Source organism: Theropithecus gelada, chromosome 6, assembly GCF_003255815.1.
Source record: "Theropithecus gelada isolate Dixy chromosome 6, Tgel_1.0, whole genome shotgun sequence".
NCBI classification, from domain to species: Eukaryota; Metazoa; Chordata; class Mammalia; order Primates; family Cercopithecidae; genus Theropithecus; species Theropithecus gelada.
Window position 1 is genome coordinate 42,161,315 of NC_037673.1, and position 12,517 is coordinate 42,173,831.

Here is a 12,517-nt window from a genome sequence, read left to right on the forward strand (position 1 = left end):
GTAAATTTCAAAATGAACTTTTAACGTCTCTAAAATGGAGTTATGTTTGATTATGAGTTTATGACAAATTAAAAGATAGTTCTAGATGATATGATTCTAGAAAGCTTCTTGTTCTGGGAAAGAGAGAGAGTTTGGAAATTTGAGATAAGACCTTTATTGTCTATTTTATTATTTACTGCTAACAAACTGCATTTTCTCACTGTTCATTGGAATAGGTGGGTTCAGGGAACTTAAGAAAGCCTAACGGGAAGTGGGAAAAGTAAATTATTTCGTATATTTTTATGTGTACAAACAGTTGATAAAGGAGGAAGTGTAGTGGTGGGGTGGATCATGCATATTGGGATAGAAGAGATAGTATAATTATTAACAATTATACTGGACATTTTGGATTAAGTCCTCCAAATTTTCTTATTCGTGAGGGTGCAAGTCACTATTTACACTATGGTAAGCTGCATGCAAATATCTGAGTACCTTTCTGTTCCTACCTTCAGCTGGGCCAGCACTAAGCTGAAATAGCCTATACTTAGATGTTTTTCTGAGGAAGTACGTTTTTCCTTTTCCCTCAGATTCCTGGTGCCTGGTATAGCACTTTTTTGATTTGCTCTTGTTCTGGCAATAGGTCAACTGGCTCTCATGGTCCTTAACATTTCAGGTAAATAATTCCAACAGTTGTGACTGGAAGGAATCCAAATCAACTCAAGGCATCCACTCTATGTTCAAAATGCCATGTTTTGAGTGATTTGTCCTTTGGTTAGTAACTTTCAAAAATATGAGGACTGGAAGGAAAAGATACTATTTGAGGAACTAATGGAAAAGCAAGCAGTTTTTGATACACTAAGATATTCACTTATGATGCAAGGAGTGTGATCATTGACCTTCCTACTTACCTAAACATTATGCTGTCAGAGCATGTCGATAGGTAGCATGGCCTAGTGGTTAACACACATAGAAAATTCAGACTGCCTAATTCAAATCCCAGCTTCATCATTTGCTAGCTATATAATCTTTAGTAAATTAGTTAACTTTCCTATGCCTCAGTCTGGTTTTCCTGAAGATTAAATGAATTTATATTTCTTAAGTGCCTAGAACTGTAGCTGATCTGTAACAAGTACTATATGTCTTTGTTTAAATAATAAATAAAATGACCGGATTGTTCAGATGGAAAAACAGGGGTCTTAGGCGGTTTAGGATTTTTTGTAAAGTAACAGAATCAATTGATGGCAGAAACAACGATATTATCACTGTCCAGAACCCTAATGGAGAACTATAGCTCTTAAGGGTGATGTGGGGAGAAATACACTGATGAAAGACAATCAACATCATTAGACAAGATGGGAGAGAGTGGGAACTAGTCATTCATTTATCTAATGGCTTAGTCAGCAAGTAACTATTTAATGCCTACTTTGGGCCTTGACACTATACCAACATTGTGCAGGAAGTGATTAAAATTCAAAAGAACATTCACTTAGGCTGGGATAAACAAGAGATCTTTTGCAAAATCTGATGATGAGCTTTTTGATGTTGAGTTGACAAACTCTGCAGCAGGTCAGTGTTGGGGGGAAATTATCATAAAATTCCATCCCTTAAACATCTACAGGAAGATGATTATTTTAAGATGCTTTACTTCTGGAGATGTATGCTTTACTTCCTCTTAGAGAATCTGGCTTATGTTCTCATGTTCTGGTTTTATATGTAATTGGTCATGAGCTTAATTTGATCCAAGCATTTGGCACAGTTACCCCCAGAAGTTAACTCATTTGTGGACTGTATAAATGCTATTGCACAAAAAAGAAGTATATATATACAAATAGTCATAATAGACCACATCTCGGTTAATAGCTTTAAGTCTAGATGAAATGTTTTAAGAAGGATATAGACAAATTAGAGAACATTAGAAGCATTTGCCAGAATAGTGACAGGGCAAGAAATTATGCCAAATAGTAGAAAGAGAATTAGATGCCTAAGTGGAACATGGTATATAACCCATAAGAATTTGAGGGATTGTCATTGGTAGAATAAGATGTTATTCTTGGCTGCTTCCAGCTGAGGAGTGGTGGATGGGTGACTAAGGCCTATAAGAGAGCAAATATAAGGAAGAGTTTCTAAATACTAAAGTCAATTTCCAAAGAAACAGCCTGGCCTCTAAGGGAAAGAGCTTCTTGTCAGTAGATGTGTTTAGGTGGGGCCAGCTGAACAAGCTCCTGAGCTCTGGGGATTAGACTCCTTCTGCTGGATAGGAGGTACAACCAAGTCATCTCAGAGGTTCCCTGTGTTCCAAGATTCTGTTACTCTGTGATTTCATGACTTTGATGTCACCTCCCTTAGGTTGGTTACGCTAAATAATGTTAAAAGTCAGTGTATGCCTTAAGATTGGGTGAATTGCTATGACGCAATGATTTTTACCAAAGAAGCAGCTGAGTCTAAGAATGAAACTACTGTTTCTAAGTGAAAGAGGTATGAAAACCTAAAGATAATATTTTTCTCTGTAGATAGAAAGAATTTGTATTATAGGTCTGTGTTGGATGTATAGCAGGGCATCACCAGAATTCACCCTAACTGGGTGAATTCACAGCAGTAATCAGTGGAATGTGTAGTTTGACAATGAGGCCTTATCATTTCTAAGTTGGTTTTTTTTTTTTCTTTCTTACTTTTTGAGACAGAGTCTCACCCTGTTGCCCAGAGCTTTGCCCTGGAACTCTTGGAGTGCAATGCCGTGATCTCGTGTCCCTGCAACCTCCGTCTCCCAGGTTCAAATGAAAGTCTTGATTCAGATTCCCGATTTCTAAGTGGAGAGTTATGAATGGCCCAAAGATAGTATTTTTCTCTATAGATAGAAATAATTTGTATCTACATCTGTGTTGGATATATAGCAGGGCATTACCAGAATTCAACCTAACTCGGTGAATTCATGGCAGTGAACACTGCAATATGTGGTTTAATAATGAGGCCTTATTCTTAAGGCAAAGCTCAGAAAAGCTGATAAGCAAATTAGAAAGGTCTATTGAAAAGTGTCTGTCTGGCCGGGTGTGGTGGCTCATGCCTGTAATCCTAGCACTTTGGGAGCCCAAGTTGGGTGGATCACTTGAGGTCTGGAGTTCAAAACCAGCTTGGCCAACATGGCAAAACCCCATCTCTACTAAAAATACAAAAAATTAACAGGGCGTGGTGGTACACACCTGTAATCCCAGCTACTTGGGAGGCTGAGGCAGGAGAATCGCTTGAACCCGGGAAGCAGAGGTTGTAGTGAGCCAAGATCGTGCCACAGCACTCCAGCCTGGGCGACAGAACAAGACCCAGTCTCCCAAAAAAACAAACAGGCAACAGAACAAGACTGAGTCTCTCAAACAAACAAACAAACAAAACAAAAAAACAAAAAAAAGAAGAGTGTCTGTCTGCCAACCTGCTTCCACGAAGGCCCTTCTTCTGATTGTAGAAGTGCCTGGTTTAGGATGGCAGTGTGCTCTACCTGCTGTCTGGTGAGTAGTCAGGATTGGACTTCTGTAAGACACTCTGTATGAGAGGCTTGCCAATACCTTCAGAATCAGGCAGAGGTCTTTGGCGAGTTATTTCTGAATGAAGCATATCTGCGTGTCTGTCTGATCTAAGCCTGGGAACCACGATGGAAGATACTGTTTAAGCAACAACAACAACAAAAAGGCAGGGAACTTAAGAGAGACATGGATTTTAGTCACTAAGAACATGAAGAGGAACATTTTGATAATATGTACTCTATTTTATAAAACCTGTAGCTATAGGAACATATATTTGCCTACAATATATTTTTTTCTTTTTTCACCCTTGATTTTTAACTATTTTCTACAACAGTTTTTCTTTTTTTTTTTTGCCCTTGTTTTTTTTTTTTTTTTTTTTTTTGAGACAGAGTCTTGCTCTGTCGCCCAGGCTGGAGTGCAGTGGTGCGATCTCAGCTCATTGCAACTCCCTTCTCCTGGGTTTAAGTTATTCTCCTGCCTCAGCCTCCTGAGTAGTAGCTTGGATTATAGGCACCCGCCACCACACCTGGCTAATTTTTGTATTTGTAGTAGAGACGGGGTTTCACCATGTTGACCAGGCTGGTCTGGAACTCCTGACCTCAAGTGATCTGCCCACCTCAGCCTCCCAAAGTTCTGGGATTACAGGCATGAGCCACTGTGCCTGGCCTGCCTTTGATTTTTAACTATTCCTCATGTGAAAATTTAAGTCTTTCTATGGGTTAAAGGGAACCGGTAAAGAGCATTGGATTTATGCTTGGGCTGGAATTTCCCTCTAGGTTTGGATATAGTGAAGGCAGTGGAGATTTGGGTTTATAACAGACGCAGATTTGTGAAACTATAAAAGCTGAAGCCTCAAGGCCCCTCACTTGCAGAGACTCCTTCCAGGGTCCTGGAAGGGACCCTACTAATGTGTTATTATGGTCATTATTTTATAAAAATTGCAAAACGTAATGTGTTTCAGCCATGATTTGTTAAAATTATTGTCTTCTTCCAATTCAACTTTCCCTCCTTTCTCCTTCCCTTTCCAGTTGGGTGGCATTAAAGTGGCCATGCACGTTTTGTATTTGTAATTGTGTATTTTTTTGTCTTAAAAAGGACCCCCAACCAAATTGTATAAGTTTCAGGCCCTGAAAACATGGGTCTTTTACTGGGTATAGGAATGAAATAAGTAACAATCTGGAAATTGCCTGTGTAGCAGAATCAGCCAAAAGTCAGAGTCAGCAATCAAAATGTTGTGACGTGGTGAGTGAGAGTAAATTCGAATCCGTAATCCCAACAGCATTTGACAGTGGGAAAACGGGGCTTTTTTCTCCCCTCTTTAGGGTTCATTTTAAAGAAGAATTCCATGCAAAGGGTGTCATGAATTGAGAAATATACATCAGATTATATATATAATATATATTTTTTGTTTGTTTGTTTTGAGACGGAATCTCGCTCTGTCATCTAGGCTGGGGTACAGTGGTGCGATCTCGGCTCACTGCAAGCTCTGCCTCCTGGGTTTACGCCATTCTCCTGCCTCAGCGTCCCTAGTAGCTGGGACTACAGGCGCCCGCCACCTAGCCCGGCTAATTTTTTGTATTTTTCACAGATACACGGTTTCACCGTGTTAGCCAGGATGATCTGGATCTCCTGACCTCATGATCCACCCGCCTCAGCCTCCCAAAGTGCTGGGATTACAGGTGTGATGCACCATGCCTGGCTTTTTTTTTTTTTTTGAGATGGAGTCCCTCTCTGTCGCCCAGGCTGGAGTGCAGTGGCGCGATCTCAGCTCACTGCGATCTCAACTCACTGCAACCTCTGCTCCAGGGTTCAAGTGATTCCCCTGCCTCAGCTTCCCAGGTAGCTGGGATTACAGGTTCGTGCCACCATGTCTGGCTAATTTTTTATATTTTAGTAGAGACAGGGTTACACCATTTTGACCAGGATGGTCTCCATCTCCTGACCTTGTGATCTGCCTGTCTTGGCCTTCCAAAGTGCTGGGATGGCAGGTGTGAGCCACTGCACCTGGCCTAACTTATTTTTAAAAATAGCAAATTCTTTAAAATAATGCAAATCAGTGATGAATTATGAAAATCATGATGAGAAACTCCTGACTGAAGAGAGAAATTGTTTGAAAACTGTATTCTCCTTTTCCTCTACTACTTTATGTAATTATAAAGCCTTTTTCTAAAGTTCCTTTCTGACAGAGAAATACTGGCCAACAGAAATTCAGCGGAAATTTGAGATTTTTGACATTCAGGCAGTTTATATGGTGTTTCAGGTGTTACTACCTCTAATAGTCTATCAATAAAACCCTGATAGGGGATGGTCTCTCTTTTTTGCCTTCTACTCCATCTCTTCTCGCACACACTTGTGATTCTTGCTAGCATTCACACTTATTCTCTTGTTATTTATTTTTTGAGACAGGGTCTTACTTTGTCACCCAGGCTGTAGTGCAGTGGTGCGATCTCAGCTCACTGCAGCCTCCACCTCTGGAGCTCAAGGGATTCGAGTAGCTAGGACTACAGGCGTGTATCACCACCCCTGGCTAATTTTTGTATTTTTTGTAGAGCTGGGGTTTTGCCATGTTGCCCAGGCTGGTCTCCAACACCTGGGATCAAGCAGTCTGCCCACCTTGGCCTCCCAAAGTGCTGAAATTACAGGTATGAGCCTCCATTGCTGGGCACTTACTCTCTTTTTAATTATCAGCTTGCAAATGAGAAATCTGCCCAAGGAGCCTGAGCTTGGTGCATACAAGTTCATTTCAGCCCCGTCGGTGAGTTTATGATTCTATGAGACATTAAAGATATATTTTATTTGGACATGTTAAAAAAAAAAAAAGGCCGGGCGTGGTGGCTCAAGCCTGTAATCCCAGCACTTTGGGAGGCCGAGGCGGGTGGATCACGAGGTCAGGAGATCGAGACTATCCTGGCTAACATGGTGAAACCCCGTCTCTACTAAAAATACAAAAAACTAGCCGGGTGTGGTGGCGGGCGCCTGTAGTCCCAGCTACTTGGGAGGCTGAGGCGGGAGAATGGCTTGAACCCGGGAGGCGGAGCTTGCAGTGAGCTGAGATCACGCCACTGCACTCCAGCCTGGGAGACACAGCGAGACTCCATCTCAAAACAAAACAAAACAAAACAAAACAAAACAAAACTGTGTCTTTCTTCACAACATCCAAAGTAATTATTTTATTGGTGTTGATAATTATTATTGAGGAATAGGGTAATCATGCATGTTATCAACCATTTCCTAAATGGTACCTAGTTAACATGTTAGGGGAGGGAATCTAATCTGAAAGTGATGCCCATTTAGTGAAGCCAAGTGATGTAGCAAGAGTTGAGAACAACTTATAAAGGGACCTCTTAGCCCATGTACAGAACATTGTCATTAACATAAAGATAGGCTGCCAAGGGAAAGGACAACTGTATGGTCAATTTACCCAGATCTGAACTCTCAAAAATCAAGCACTCTCATTCTGTTAGGGTGATGTCAGAGAAAATAACCTTCATAAGGTTTGAAAACACAGTTGTAACATACTGGGCTGTGTTCCAGGGCTAGCATTGGCTCAGATTTTTATCTTGTGCTTAGAACCAGCCTACTGTTGTCTCTGCAGAGAGAACACTAAGTAGGTACTTAATAATACTTTGCTGGCCAGCACATAGCTCTGTGCAGAACGAACACTAAGTAGGTACTTAATAATGCTTGCAGGCCAGCACATGGATGGATCATGTTTATAAGTGTGTATCGTAAACACTTTGCCTTCAGGAAATTGTTTCCTTTTTAGAGTTTTCATACTGTGGACATCCTTAAAAATCCCAGAAAATGTATCTTTATGGATTGACATGTGACTCCTACATGTTAAGTTAGAATCCAATGAAATGCTGTTCTTTGGACTAAACTTTCAAGACTCATGTGTGTGGTGTATAATTCATTAACTAAAGATATGATTCATACTTTACCTTATGTAGGACCACAGGTATCCACATATCCACCATTAGGATATTCTTCAAATCTCATAGTTTGGAAGATTTTCAGACATTGTAAACAGTAAATGCATCAGAAATAAGCATTTTCCAGAAGAGGGAGGTATGAAGTAGTGATTGATCAGCCTGTTGCTTAGTCCTGGAAATGTGAAATCAGATCAATACGAAAAAGATGCTTTCCTTGCATTCTCTTCCAGAAATATGCAGCCTGCTGCTCTTTTGTCTTCAGTGTAATCATGCTGCAGTGAGGAGAGCCCAGAACTGTTTTTAAATTCAAAAGGACAATTGCTTTCTGCTCACTCAGGTCCACTGAGGCATGCTCCAAGACAGGAAAAAGGTGCTTAGCAGGATCTCTTTGCTAGAGATTCAATATGTGAATTTTACTTTGAGAATAAAAAGTTCACCCACTTTTAAAAGTTTAATCAAAAGCACATTGTAGTGTATTCTTCCTTTCCTATGCAATTTCCTATGGAATCTATTTAAATTCTGGCTGCAGAGCAGCAATATTTTTCAAAGAGGCAGTCCTTCTGCCAAGTGGCTCTAGAAGTACCCATAATCTCCATGTCAGAAGTATGGAAAATGAAAGAGATGAACACTTCCTTCAGAAATTATACCTTTGATTCCTTTACTTTACAGCCAGGCAGGAAGAATCCTGAGAGAGGCCTTTACCGAAAGTTCAATATTTATGAGCTACATACTGACAAATGAAAAATGATTCCTAGCACTGAGTTGCTTACCCTATCAAGTTTGCCCATTATTTTCAGGCTGTTGAGCATTGTTTGAAAAATCGATCTGGGAGCTACATGAGACTATCCATTACCATGGTCTTGCTGTTATAAATTCACACTGGGCTATTTCTATTCCCTAAGTTTGCTCTGCCCTTTCCTACCCTTTACCTTTATGGTCTTCCATCTGGTAAATTTTCTCTCACCCTTCCTGGTCTAGCTGTCCTTCGTCTTCACTTATGAAGGCTTCCTTGTTTTCCTTTTTCAGAATTAATTGCTAATTTCTCACTGCTCTCTAAGCATTAATACAACCATCATAGCCTTCATCATAATATGCTTTGTGCTGTAGTTATTTATGTACTTATTTGTTTTTCCCCTTCTTTGTTCTTCAGTTAAATGCATGCCAGATCCAACTTTACAGATGGGAAAAATGAGCTCTGAAGTTTAATAACTTGCCCAAGGCTACCCAGTTAGAAGAGTTATGGACTTCACTCTGAATATATGGTGACTTTTGTTCTAGTGTGTTGCCTTCTTTAGTCTTCTTAAGAAAAACCTTGTCTTGTTTTCTTTTCTCCTTAGGTTGACTTATTCTATACATTAGAAGTTTCTAAATTATAATCAAACTGGCACTCCAAGGTCATAGCCATATGTAAATCAGAATGCAGTTTTACATAGATTCATTATTACTGTGCGTGGAGATTAGCAGCCAGCTCACAAGAAGACTTAATTTGGAAAGATAAGGTAACCAACTTTACATGAGTGCTAGCCTTTCACTGATTTCTCACCTCCATTCTATATTCCTCCTGGCACTTGTTTTAAATCTGTTCTACTGAAGTCCATACTCTACTCCCTTGCTCTCAGCCGATGATCTGTTTACCTGCTCTGAGAAGATTTAGATCAGTAGTTCTCAAACTTTAATATGTATAAAAATCACATACAGAGCTCTTTCTAACATAGTTTCCTGGGCCTTTTCCCAGGAATTCTGATTCAGTAGGTCAGGGTGGGGCTCATGAGTGCTCCGTTCTAACAAGCTCCCAGGTGATGGCAACACAGCTGGTCTGAGGACTACACTTTGAGAACCTCTGATTTAGGCCATCCTCTGAGATAGGATGTCTTCTTCCATACGTCTTCTCTGGATGTTTATCCTTCCTCTCCTTCTGTGGGTGAGAATTCAGTCATTCTATTCTCAGGCTGAACCCTCTCACCACAAGCTTTTATCCCATCTCACTTCATCTATTCCAGGACTTTGCTTCCACTTGTCTCTCTTTGCATCTTTTATATCACCCTCTCAATTGCCTTTTATTCTCCCCTGCTTTACTAATAAAACTGTTCCTTTCTCAGTTGTACTATTTTAGATACATCTAATGATTGTAAGCAAAATTATTTTCTATAAGAATGCTTGACAATTTCAGATTCAACTCAGTTGGCTAGGAACTAAGTTTCTGTAATTTGGGAATTGGCTTGTAGAGAGCAAAATTAAGAAACCAAGTTTAACTTTTTTTAATGGATGTGAGTGGAAGAGACTAATGAGATACTACAAAAGAGTTAACTTCTTACATTTCTGTAGTCTAATACGAGATAGTTTCTCCAGGAATTAACATAGCACATCTGGTTCACTGACCTGAGTTTGTTTCCTGGTGAGGCTTTGCAGTATCATCCATATCTCAGGCAAAGGTATTCCAGCATTTTGTAGTTAAGCAGTTGGAGGAGGAGTAGGGAGAACTTGTGTACTTTGAAACATTTCACAATGAACTACTTTGCATTCTAATGATGTTCTCCTTACTTAAGGACTTTGCTATGTAAAGATGCTTTGTCCTTCTGATAATCACTTACACTTTTCTTCTGTGTTCATATCACTTCATTAATCCTGGTTACTTGTAATGAATCATAATCTTACCCACTTACTCTTGTGTGACTCATTCCTACTTGTATTCTTAATAGTATTGTCTGTGTCTGATAACACGTTGTCAATTGACTATGCTATTTTTAATGTAAGCCTTGGCAAAGGTTTACTTAGAGAAAAGCTCTACATTTAATTCCCCCATGCCTCAGTTCCCAAATTTACTAATAAAGATTATACTTAGCTGTCACTCCACATTTCATCAGTAGAATTAAAATGAATAGAGATTATGAAATAAGACAACAAAAAAGATATAATTATAATGGACCAGAATGAGAAATCACTACAGATCAATGCAAATGACCTGCCATGTCAGATTCCTAGATGCAGTTTCTTTAGTCAGTGGGCCATATTTCTTCCTCATTCTTTGTTTTTCCATCATGCCTTCCAAAACTAAATTGTAACCAAGAAGGAAATATCATTTGTCTTCTGATATAGGAAGATCCTACTGAGAGATTATATTCATCTATTTCATCCATCAGCCTATAGGTTGAATTGTATTTAAAATACTAATAAAGGTTATTATTGTTTATATCTCTAAAAATGCTCCAACTCTCCAAATAAAGCTTATACTGTTGATGATATTTATCAGTGGCTCTGAACACTTGCATATCATAAAACTCTCCCTCAAAATTTGACCTTAAACTCTTTCAGGCTTGTCTTCATCACAGTGGGAACTGAGGACAGCTGCTCATGTTTTTTGATAGAACAGCTCTTAACATGCTTTTGCTCTTGCCTCCCACTGCCCAACACCAGCTGCGTACACACACTCCACTTGCTGTGTGCATGCTCTGGCTCCTGGCTCCTTTTCCTTCAGCTAAGTTAGCCTGGTTTTATTTGGTTTCATCATACGAAGTATCTATTAGTAAAACTTTTATGAACTCTGATTACAGTACTAAACTCACAATAAAGTAATCAGAACTTCATTTATTAAAACACTGGGCTGAGCTTATTTTTTAATTTAGTATACATGACAATTTTGTAAGGTAGGAATTTTCATTCCCCTTTTATAGATGGGAAAACTGAGGTCCAGGGTGTAGGTAACATTTTCAAAGTTAACTCATAAGTAAATGGCTTAGCTGGAATTTGAACCCAGGTTCCTACAATTCTAAAGCCCACCCTTTTAACTGCTGTGCACACAATTACTGTGTTCTTACTTGCTCTCTGAAATACAACACGTTATTCTCATTTCATCTGTTCTTTCTGCCCTATACACTTCAGTTTCTGCTCTGTAGATACCTGCTGTGGATTGTGACATCTCAATTTTTTTTGTACCTTGGCAGGGTTTTGATTGATGTATTGGTGTTCCGAACTCTTTAGCATATATATTAGTATGGAAGACCTACCAAATATTTCATCTAATAGGGATTATTTTGTCTACCTATTTTATCTTTCTTTATAATGTAAGTTTGTAGAAGGCAGAAACTATAAATTGCTCAATTAGGGACTCCACAGTGAGCCAAGCACATACATACTTGACCCAGATAAGTCATCACCATCTTTGTCACCACAGCTAATATATGGGTAGTGCTCACCATCTACCAAATATGTGCATGGATTATTTTACTCTTTACAGTAACCCTATAAAGTAGATTATGTTGCCATCCCAAGGTTAAAAAACTAGTCCACGTTCATCGAGTTACTGCATGATAGAGTTCGAGTCTGACCAACACCAATCTATCCACGCATCTGTCCACACAGTTAACTACTCCACACTTCTCAGTGGAATCTAGAGTTCCATTTATTTCGTATTCCTTCCATTTTTCACTATCTGTCCTCTTCGCCATCTTAGCCTGTTTCTCTCCTTTTCACTTTCTGCCCTATGCATACCTGCTCAATCTTCAGTCTTCTCTGCCTTACCCTCTCTTTCTCAATTTTGTTCTCCTTCTGTCCTATCCTGCCTCCCCACTCTTCTTATCTCATTTTCCTAGTCCCCTTGTCACCTTTTTACCTCTTACATATTTCTTTCTAAAAAGTAACTTCAGGCTTGATAATAGATTCTTCAACTCTCTTAGCAATATCTTATCCTAACCATAATAAAATGATAAAGTGCTAGGTGTAAACAGAAGTAGAATATGAAATTGAAGTGAAGAATCTCTTTACTTTTTCTGTTAGAAACGTAAATAATGAGTGACTATAACATCTTGGTCTCCATAACTTCTAAGTGTTAAATAAAACACATTTCTCTTTTTTTATTTAACACACACACATCCACACACACATAAACTTGTTTTATGCATTGATTGCCATTTATTGAGCAGCATATTTTTGGAAATGCAATAGCTACAAAACAATTTTTAAGTTATTATCATACAGTGACATTAATAGGCTCATCACTTTGCTTTCTTTCCTTTGTTCTATCATGTAGAGAGTTGCTTTAGAGATCATTGTGTATTGATATGAATTATCGTTGAAGTTTTATTAGTCTGGATGTCT

General features: G+C 39.1%; 1 protein-coding gene across 1 annotated transcript in view; it reads left to right on the plus strand.

Moving 5' to 3' along the window:
• GHR (growth hormone receptor) overlaps positions 1–12,517 on the plus strand; it is a 300,485-nt gene that overhangs the window by 46,005 nt on the left and 241,963 nt on the right. The window lies entirely within an intron of this gene.